This window comes from Pteropus medius, unplaced genomic scaffold (genome assembly GCF_902729225.1).
Source record: "Pteropus medius unplaced genomic scaffold, Ma_sr-lr_union100, whole genome shotgun sequence".
NCBI lineage: Eukaryota > Metazoa > Chordata > Mammalia > Chiroptera > Pteropodidae > Pteropus > Pteropus medius.
In genome coordinates, this window is record NW_024354502.1 from 5,236,144 (window position 1) to 5,248,018 (window position 11,875).

Sequence of the window (11,875 nt, forward strand, 5' to 3'; positions counted from 1 at the left end):
CTAGCACCTGAGTTTACCGTTAATAAATTGAGTCATCACCTCTGGGGGCAACATTCAAAGTAAATTTAGTTTTAATGAAATAATTTTAAAATAAAATTAATTTTTAATTATAGATTTTGAACTTATTTTTTATATCACTCTTTAAAATCAGGTAAGTGAGAAATAGTCCATTTTAAGAATATTTTAAGAGTCCAATGAAGCAAAATACTGAGACAAATTAAGATTATCGACCTTAGGTTGATATCTTCACAACAATTTGGAGAAAATATTTAAAACTGGCATACTCATGTTTTAAGGAGTTCTAAGTTACTGTTAAATTCATCAGTTCAAGAAAGATTTAACACAGCTCAACTTAATTAAGCCACGCATATAGGAAAGTTTTCTTTAAATGTTTTTTCCAGAAATCTATAGTTATGACAGCTCTATATAAGAATATTTTGGTGGAAGTTATTTGGTAAATTTTACTCCAGAAAACAAGCATTCATTTTTCTATTTTTCCTCTTTTCTTTAAACTGTAGTATGTAAAATATGTCACAAAACATTACAATTTAATTCTACACGTATAAAATATGTGTATTTATTGATCTCTTATATATTCATTATTTATTAGACAGTCTCAGAACTCTACTCCATGACTGACTTCTCAAAAAAGTCATGAAAACTGAAAAGTAATAGAAAAAAACATGTACTGCCTATTTTTAAAGCTCAAGATCCATCTTGCTCATAATATTAATTGTGTTTCCCTATAGGACCTACAAAGTGGGCCAATACTGACTATATTTAAAAATAATCCATAAATTACAACTCTCGATGTTTATTTTAAAATAATAACATTATGACCAGGGATTGACCTATTAAAGGTTTAACGCCATTTCAAGGTGTTGTTGTGAAAGTGACTCTGAAATCTTTGAAGCAAATTTCTCATTTAGTTAAAGTCTCTGCTTCTATTTTGTATAGATCAATGTAATTAAATAAAATGCATAAAAAATATCACTTGAGGGGAAATTTGAAAGAGACCATTCTATCCTTTATCCAACATTTGCACACAGTAAGAGGAAGAAAATCTAGATTTTGTTCATCACTGGCTAAGATGGAGTTTAATAACCCTAAAGGAACTATAGTGTAGTGATTTTACCTCCCATCACACATTTCATACGATCCTGGTCACTGTGGCTCTGCCTCTGTGGGTATCTCATCTACAAGCTGTTTCTGAAGTAGAGCATCTTCAAAGGATTCTGACTAGCCATCCCCTCATTGTGCCTAATGCCACCTTGTCAGCCCTTCAGATCTTGTAGCTGTCCTGATGGAGTCTGGGTCTCCATTTTCCAAGGGAGTTTTCAGTGAACCGTAAACTATCTTTCCATTGGCTATGTCTGTAAACCTTGGTGGGCTGGGTGGATCCAAAAAGAAAAGAGGATGTTTTCTTTTTCCACTGTTTAAACCTCTTGTGAGTAATTCCCCACAGCTGTACATAAACACCCCCTTTCTGAGTGGGGAGAAAGAGGTCTCAGTACAGAACAGCTCTCTCTGTTTATCAAATTAAAACAAATCATGGCAACAGCTCCTCACTCTAACCAGAAGAGAGTCTCCTAACCCCAATGTGTTTTGGAGGGGGCTTAATTGTACTCTGGAGCTTCAGACTAGACTTATCCTGAGTTCTCCTTTAAAGATGAAAAGAATGAAGAGAAGAAAACAAGTTGTAAATTATTCATGTAAACCAACTAGAATTCTTTTCCAGCTATTATGAGATTGTTCAACAATTAAATAGTTATAATTATAACCCCAAACAATGTTTGACTGGGCTGGCTGCCTAATCAGGGAAGCTGTATTTTTACAGCAGACTAAGCATATTACCGTTAAAATAAATGTTATTGGAAAATCAGCTCTAGAGAATACATTTCTGCCTACAGAAAATTGGTGATTATTTTCAAAGATGCCAAGAAATTCAGTGCCACCATATAGAGGGTGTAAAATAACACCTATTGGATTGAACAGAAAACATTTAGGTTTGTTTGCAAATAACCGCTTGCTGTTAGCAGTTTTAAAACATCACCACAAGAATTTTCTAGTTTTTAGACCTATTTGTTCTTCTAGTCCAATGTGGTTAAGACAAGGGCTAAGTGATTTTGCAAGGTCATGCATTAGTAGCAGACTTTGAAGTCACAGATTTCTCTGCATAGTCCCATCATAGTCCTTATAATTACAGTAATTGACTTAATTGTCTGACTTCATGCAGAGACTGTGAGATCATGAGACTGAATACACTCAGCCTAGCACACTGCCTAGTTAGAGGGGTGTGTGTGTATGTGTGTGTGTGTGTGTGTGTGTTTGGTTCTAGTGTAGTGCATCTTGCATAATAGATACTCAAAACCCACTTGTTGAACAAATAAATGAATGAATTCAAACCTGAATGTATAATGCCCCAAATTATAATATAATGGACTTCCCATTTGAACATTATTTCCAGGAAGTAACAATGATTCTGAAAAACAATAATCATAGTGGTAACTGAAATGTGTCTCTGAATTTATAACTCACAAAGACTTCACTTGTATCATCTCATCTTTTCTTCATATCAACATGAGACAGAAAGTTCAGGTTTTATTAGTAGCTTCATTTTATAGATAAGCAAATTGAACTGCAACAAACTTAGTTAACCTAGTTACTCAGAGTCAGAACTTAAAACTGAATTAAAATCCTTGCTGATACAAAGTTGGCCCTGAAGTGCAAGACTCAACAGTATATGGCAAACCCAAGAGCCTGGTTTTAAAGATAACCTCTTTAAAATAGAAGCAGTTATCTTTAAAAAAAGAAGATAAACTCAGGAAATAAAAGATCAACCCTTACTAGACGGGTTATCATTTTAAGCCCCTTAACCACATTGACCTGTTTTCCCCTTTAATAAACTAAGGTTGATAACTTCCACTTTATAGGATTATTAAAACATTAAAAGAACTGTTAACATGCTTTTTGAAATTTTATATGAGAATTTGGTTACGCTCCAAACCAAGCTGGATGTCTTCACTTTTAAATACATACTTCTGCCTAATGAATGAACACTCTCCGTAAATTATCTGAGGCAAGACAGCTGGTGGTTTCACCACAACCACATCCACTGCGGTCAATCTGACTGTATTTACATCTAGTGCTTCCACTTAACAGCTGTGTGACCTAGGAAGTAGTTCAATCTGCCTGTTCCTCAATGACCTTACTCTGTTCAGTACATAGGCATTTAACATACCATGTACTGAACAGAATACCTGAAAGGAATGATAGGTACTTACATATGTAAAGACAATGTCTGATACATAGTAAGCATTTAATAGATAGATGATTGATGGGTTTTTTTCCTGATGTATAGATCAGGAGCTGTGAGCTGGAACTGCTCTTAAGGTTTATTTCAAATTGATATTTAATAAAGATATATTGAACACCTGTTACATTGCCAGCCATTGCTCTAGATAAGTGAGATCCATTCTTAAACAAGACTATACTTATATTTTTTATTTTCCACTCTAGAAATAAGAGTAAAGGAAACTTTCTCCCCTCTGGGGCTTCAGAGGGCACAAGTTTAGTCAATGGAGGTAAGAAAAGAGGGGAGGTCCTTGTCAGCTGTGGAGTGCTATGATTAAGAGATCAGCCAGGCCAGGCCTCAGTCATGACAGCTCACGAAGGTTAGGAGTTCACTTTTCCTTAATTGATCCCAGATTCTCGTTATGGACAGTCTTCGTTGGTGGTGGGCTTGCCAGGCAGGCTGCTCTAGGTGTCACATCAGATAACAATGACTTCATTTTCCCCCTGGGCGTGCTCAAGAAGCTATACTCACTCAAGCTGCTCCAGTTCTTCCTGGAGAAGTTTTTCCTCATTCATCAAATGACAAATGTAATACATCCACATTTGCCTAAATTGTTTACCTCGAGACGGTGGATTCAGCAGTTCTGTATTGGACTTTCAAATGGCAGATGATTCTATCTGGAAGAGGGACTGAGGTCAAAATGTTATTAAAATGCATGTATATGACCTAGAAAAAGACCTCCCTTCTTCCTCAAAAGGTTACTATCAGCATGAAGATAGATGAAAGACATTAAGTAATATTTTTCCTAATTAGAGTTTTTTATTTTGAGAAAATTATAAAAATCACATGCAGTTAAAAGAAATGAGAGAGATCTCAAGTACCCTTTACCTCGCTTCCTCCAACAGTGACACCTTGCAAAACTGTAGCACAACATTATGACCAGAATATTGACATTGATAAAATCCACCAATTTGATTTAGATTGGATCAGTTTTACCTATACACGTGCATTTAGTTCTATGCAATTTTATCACAGGTGTAGGTTCATGTATCCAGCACCACATTGAAGATAAAGAATAATGCTGTTACCATCACAAGAGTCTGTCATGTTGACCTTTTATAACCTTGCACACCTCCCTCGCCCATCCCCACTCCCACACAGTACTAAGCCCTGGCAACCACTGATCTATTCTTTATCTCTATAATTTTATGTTTTAAAGAATTTTATGTAACTGTAATCATACAGTAACTTAGGATTGCCTGAAAGTAAAGAAAGCGGCTGCTGGTATCATTATTATTTATGATAATTTTACTAACAATGATTATGTTATTTCTTATACCAACCATATTTTTTAGGCAATTATAATTTTCTGTAAGCACTAGGTTTTCTAGTATATTTGATGGGCCCATTAAAAAGGAAATGGTATTAAATGGTAGCTGGCGAGAGGTTAGATTTTCTGACAGATTTTCCTGTGGGAAAAGGCTTTGTTTTGACAAAACACTGCTAAGGAGAAGACTGGAATCTATAAAACAGAGCTATTCGCTCTTTCTAGAAGTTTTTATTATCAGCCTTATAAAAATAACCCACTGGCTTTTCCAAAAAAAGATTTAAATTTATCTAAAATGTGGTGTATGATATTGCTTCAGAGTCTCTGAGATCAAAATTGATGTTTTAAGAAGCTGATGTTTTAAGAAGACCAGATGCAGCAAAATCTTTTCACAATAATTCTGAGATAGGTCTCCCTGAGGGGGAAAAAAAAAAGATTAAAACAATTGTTCTGATGATACAGGCAAATAAACATATCAAACTGTTATTATTAATATAATTATCATAAAACATTTTATTTTGGGTATAATATGCTGAATTCTGCTAAGCATTCAGCATATTATAAAATTTAAGTCTCACAATAATTTTTTTTAATTTTTTATAATTAGTGCCTTTTAATTTTTTACAATTAGTGCCTTTTATCCCTTTTTATTAATGAGAATATCGAAGCTTGGAATGATTAAATAACTCTCTCAAGGTCCCATACTCCGTGAATGGCACAGCTGATATCCAAATCAAGTTTATCCAGCCTCGGTTCTTTTTTTTGGAGAGGAGATTTTTTTCCTATTTTGTTTTTGCTTTTATCTCCAAACTAAGATTCAAACTAACAGAAAAGTTGTAAGAATTGTACAAGAAATGCCAATATACCCATACTTAAGTTTATCAATTGTTAAAAATGTATTGCATTTTATTTTTGTTGAAAACAATTGTTCCAGTAATAGTCTTTGCAGACATATTTCCTCAATCCAGGACCTCAAGATTTAGTTTTTATGTTTCTTTTGTCTTCTTCATACCCAAAGCCCATGTTCTTAGCCACTGAAGTGTACTGTCAAGCACCTATAGCATAAATTAAATGAGGAAGGAGGTCTGAAGACATTGCAAGATAGTTTTTCCTCATCTCTCCTTTCCAGGACCAATCAAATACTTAATTTCCTCTTTTGCCTCGATAGAAGGTGCATTTGGGCAGAGTGTTACTTTCTTTAGCAAGATTTTTCTATTTTGCTATACATTCAGATGATAAAATATAGACACAAATTTTTTTTTATTCAAGTATGTAAGAGGCTAGATTTCTTATAGCTTGCAGCGTCTTCAAAAAGCATTTAAAATATGCATCTCAATTTGTCATACTTCATGCAACAGCAAAGCGTCAAGTGCAAAGAACACCTAGGACTACTAAACATTCTGACCTTAGAATGAGAGGACTTGGATTTGAATCCTAGATTCAGTGTTCTCTAGATGTGTCTCATTAACTTTTATTGTCTAAAGCCTTTATCCTCATTTGTGGAATGGATACCTGCATTACCTTACATCGTATTTTTATGTGGATGCAACATAAGAGGCAGTAGTCAGCATAATGTCGGGCACTAGCACGCACTGAATAAGTATACAATATTCAGATGTTCAAGTCAAAATGAGAGGGTCTGTTGAAAAAACATTCCCATGCCACATCATGTCTGTAGCTTCTTTCCCATTAGGAGTTCCATTTATCTTTCTGGGGAAAATTAAGTTTTAACAGTCCTCTATGTTTTCCATGCCCTTATCTATTGCCTTATAAGAGTTGTTGAATATAGAGTACACTGAGAGATACAGGATCAAACACAAGACTTTCTCCCTCATTTCCATGTTGGATTACCACTAGAATTATGGCTCATCAAGCATCTCAGCTTGTGGTTAGAAAGTTGTCTTTTGGGTTTGCCACAAGCTAATTTTCTCATTCTGTGGTTTGCTGTGGTTGATTGTGTGCCATATTCTCTCCTGGGAAACTATGTCAATACTCTGTATTTTATAGTAAATTCCTGAAATCAGTTCCCATTCTCATTCTGCTATCTCGCTTTAGCTCCTACAGAAATAATTACGTATGTGTTGCCAATTTTCTTTAGTTTCCAATTAAACAATGATTAAGAAAATCATTTGTCTTTGTTTTTATCATAGTTTCATTTACTCTTTCATTTATTTAAAACTTTTATGAAGACCTGTTTCCATCACCGTGCAAGGCACGTTAGACATTGTGGTGGTTAGTTTTATGTGTCAACTTTATTAGGCCACTGGGTGCCCAAACAGTTTGTCAAACATTATTCTGGGTGTGTCAGTGATCACATTTTTGAATGAGATTAACATTTGAATCTGTAGACTGAATAAAACACATTACCCTCCCTAATGTGGGCGGGCCTCATCCAATCAGTTGAAGGCTTGACTAGAACAAAAGAATGACCCTCTCCAAGTAAGAGGGAACTCCTTTTGCCTGACTGCCTTCAAACTGAACCATCAGATTTTTCCTGTTTTCAGATTTGAATTAAAAAATATTGACTCTTCTGGGGTCTTGAACTTGCCAGATTTTGACCTAGAACTCCATCATCAGTCCTCCTGGTTCTCAGTCCTTCTTACTTAGGATGGAATTCATATCATTGGTTTTCCTGGGTCTCTAACTTTTGCCAACTCACCCTGCAGATCTTGGGCCTAATTTGCCTCTACAGACATGTAAGCCAATTCCTTATAATGAATCTCTTCACATGTATATACATACATTCTATTGGCTCTGTTTCTTTGGAGAACTCTGACTAATAAAGAGAGTTTACCTCATTTAATTCTCATTCTGAGCTAGTTATTCTTGGCCTCCTCTCAATTTGGAGGACACTGGACCTCAGTGACTTTGAGGTACTTACCTAGGAACACTCTTCTAATGAATGCCCATTGTCTTGCTGGGGATCGTCTATTTCAGCATCCCTACCCTTTGTATAAAGAGTAGGCTGAGTAGGCAGAAGTTGCTATAAGCAGCTTTAATCCTATAGAACCAAGCCATGTGAATTCTGTGTTCACACACCATGTCAAAGAAGGGCACAAATATTGAAGGTTTTCTAAGACATCAAAAATTTTGTTTCTACAGCAAAAGCTACGATATCAACTCTAGACATTGATCTGCCCAGTGAATCACACTACTTTCAATGTGCTATTCACTTCAGTAAAGCAAATTTTAATTACCACAATGGTATGATTATTTAAAGTTTATAATCATTTTAATGACTTTAGAAAATATATTATTTACATTGTTTTTACAGTGTTTAGACTATCTGCAATTCTATCCTAGTTTTTTTTTTGTCTAGAAAAACTATAATTTGTCTTTAAAAACATTTGCTACCCAGATCTAGATGCATACCTAGACCGATTAAGTCTAGGATCTGTTCACTTTAACATATTTTGTAAACGATTTGTCACAATGATTACAACTCTCTCTCCCCAATTAGACTGTAAGCTCCTTGAGAGCAAAGTCTGTGTTTATTCATCTTTGTTTACCAGTGTTGCTTTAACACTGGGCACAAAGATGATGCTTAATCTAGTGAGTGAAGGAATGTTTTTTATTCCACAAACAGTTATTGATTATACTATATGTTTTGATTATACTATATGTTTTGATTATACTATATGTTATTGATTATACTATATGTTTTTCAGAGTATTTTAAGCTTCCAGTGATAGATAAAGAGGTGACTAAGGGACAGTAAATGACTCAATATTCAAACACATAGCAAAATTTATATGCAATATATGGACACAGAGAATATCTTACTGAACTTTACAGAAGTAGCATTTTTTTTTTTTTCAGAAAGGCTACTTACTAATGACATATATGTTTGGAAAATTTAGTTAAGGATAAATAAAGCCGAGTTTTTTTTTTTTAAAGATAGATGTAAGTATTATTCACCAAAGTCAATAAAAACTTTGCCAGATTTATAGCCAATAGATTTTATGTGTTCTGTACGTCTTCTTTCAAACTATTAAGGACATTCAAGTACACTTAGCAATTTTTGTTAAATACACAGGTTACTATAAACAAATTATAATATATCAGATTCCTTAGGTCTATAAATGATAATACACAACAGGGTAAGGAATAAATATAAAAACTTATCCTGAAACTCATTTAGTTTGAGGTCCAAACATTTAGAAGATACTTCATAGCAGTATAGCTGAGAAAACAAAGGCAGAAATTTGAGAAAAAGAAGCTCAAACCAGTGGTAACTGGGGAGAAGGAAGAATGAGAGAAAGATATCATTTCTAAAAAATGAAAGTAAAGAACAAATAAGACAGCCTGCCAGGGAAATGAAACTTAAAATCAGGCAAAGTTGTTGTTGTTTTTTCAAATAGAGATTGAGATTTTAGGAAAATAAAATCAACAGATAAATCAACAGATAAGCTCATTCGTTGGGGGCGAAGAAAACCTCTTAAGTTCTCATAAATTGCTTTAGGACAGTAAGAAAGTTCCTGTAAACTTTACTTGAATCACAAACTTTTCAAAGACTCAGCCAAGAATGAGGACAAATACAGTAAATATTTAAGAGAAGGAAAAGTGTTTTTTTTATTAAAACCTTTCATATCATAAAGAACTACATATCTTCACCTTGAAGTTGTCCCAGCATCACCATTTCCTGTGTAAATAATTAAATGCTTTTACATACCTAGGGAATCAAGAATATACTCAATATGGGAATAAATACATTTGAATATATTTAAAATATACATAAGGAGCCATCCATTCTTCTTTCAACACTTATCTTCATGTAACAATACCCCATAAAGCATACTCAATAAATGAGTCAACTCAACCACCATTTAAGAAATATATATGTATTTTTATTTTTATTTCTTTTATCATTTTTTTTTTAGGCGAGGCAACACTTAGTTGACCTCACAGATTGCAAGGACCTTGTCAGCTTAGAATTCCTTATTTTTATACAAGACCTACAGCACCTGGTCTTCCTAGCTGGTCTCCCTTCCAAGTACTAACCAGGCCCGACCTTGTTTAGCTTCCGAGAGCAGACAGGATCGGGCTTGTTCAGGGTGGCATGGCTGTAGACATATATATGTATTTTTAATATATAAAATATATTTATTTATATATTATATATTTATATATAATAGATAACATAAATTTATATATGTAAATTTATATAATGTATAAATATAATAAATATATAAATTATATGTTTACATATAGCATGTAAACCTATACATGTATGTATAAATTTATTTATGTTATATATTTCAGTTTATTCGTTCGTTTATTTAATATTAACCTTCTAAAATATGCAGACTCACTGCTAGGCCCTGAGATATTAGGGTATATAAGACAGTATCCTTTCCTATGTGAATAAGAGCTTTAGGAAAGAAGATAGGCATATAGATTTTTGAAATAAAACAATAATGATTTATTAAAATAGAGGAGAAATAAAATAGTTATATCTGCAGTAGGAGGAGAGGTTGTGCTCTAGGAGACTGTATTCAAGCTGTGCCTTAAAGTAGTGCTTGCTGTAGACAAAAAAATTGCTAAACCTGTAACCATACTAGTCAACTCAATCACATAGAAAAAGAAAACCAACCCAATTATTGGAAAGGCATGTTATCATTACTGTAACTTAAAATTTGCAGTACATTTCCTCAGTTGTAATTACTTTTTCTCTCCTCTCGAATTGTTTTGCATAGATATTCAGTTTTATCTAGGCATATGACTGTCCAGTTATAAATTATATTTCTCGGCCTCTTTTGCAGCTTGATGGAGCCCATGGGATATAGGCGGATGTGCCATCACAGCTTTCATGTCACTTGCTTAAAGGATTACTTGTCCTCCACTGTTCTCTTCTTGGCCTTCCTGTGGGCTGAAACCCAGATCAGAATCCAGCTTTGGCCTGGTTTCCCTGAGTGGCCTGTGCAGCAGAGTGACTCAGCCAACCTGGACCACTCATTTCTACACTATTACAGAGAGAGAAAGAAGTTTCTATTTTATTTAAGCCACCGTGTTTTGAACCTGTTTGTTAGAGCAATATAAGCCTATGCCTTAATCAATACAGACATCTCTTTTCCCTCCAGTCAAAAATTGAAATTGAGTTTAAAAAAAACAAAAATATACAGCGTAGAAAGGTTACAGAAGAGGTTTTAAAATAAAGCAAAACATATACTAAATTACAGAGAGGACTCATACCTAGAAATGACTTTTAACACCTTTCTAGGTAAATGTTCCATTATTCCATTTCTTTACAACTTATTATAATAGGAAAGTTTGTCTTAGAGTTGGAGTCAGACAGATCTACGTTCAAATGTCAAGTCTCACAACGCAAAGATAATCTTATTTAGTGCTATCTATGTGTCAGATGCTAGGTTTAGTAATGGCTATTTGATTCCATTTAATCTTTAGATAATCTCAATGAAGTAGCTGTTATTCTTATTTTACAGTGAAATAATGTGAGTCGTAGAGTAACTCATGAGATCACACTAGGTAACATATTTAGTATGTCAGATCCTAAGACATAATAGGTAGGTATACAATAAATTCTAGGTACCCTTCTTCCCTTGGTGGTCTAAGAGCTCTGAGATGAAGGAGCAATATCCCTTTCTTCATTATCCTGTAAAATATCTGGGAATAAGTGGGTGCTAAATAAACAATAGGATAAATCAGGAGAATGAGAAAAACAGCTACAGAAAGACTAGCCAATGGGGAAAAAAGGTAACAGAAATGAAGGTCAATAAGGTCAAGAGTTTATTATAGTCTAGGAAATATAATAATTACTTGACATACGTTTTCTCCTTTAATCTTCTTGATAGCCCTATGAGGTTGGTTGTATCATTTTTTCCATTTTACAGATGCAGCCACTGAACCCCAGAGAGGTTAACTAACTTACTTATGGTCACGCAGATGTTAAGCTGAATAGCTTCTACTTGAACTAAGCTTTATGTTTGTCTAGAGCCCACTTTTTAATCTCCTCCCTATGCCAAGCAACAAAAATCAAGAAGCGAAATACCAGCCTTAGCTCTCATAACACTGTTAACTTGGGCTTCAAAATGTCCCCCAAAAGCCTTGTTCTACACAGTTCAGTACTGATGGTGAAGGTTTGCAGACTCCAGGCCTTCCCAGCTTGACCTCTCAATGTCCTGCAGTAGCCAGGTGGGCTGTAGCTCCAGCTTTTCTTCTCCGGGGAGAGCTCCTGGGTGGCCAAGCAAAGCCTGTGGGCTCACGCAGCTGGCTTCTCTGTCGCAGGCCAAGCA

At 34.6% G+C, this 11,875-nt stretch overlaps 1 pseudogene; it reads right to left on the minus strand.

The window, feature by feature from the left end:
- Positions 1-9,574: 9,574 nt before the first annotated feature.
- LOC120595760 (uncharacterized) lies at positions 9,575-9,693 on the minus strand (annotated as a pseudogene).
- Between the last annotated feature and the right edge of the window lie 2,182 nt (positions 9,694-11,875).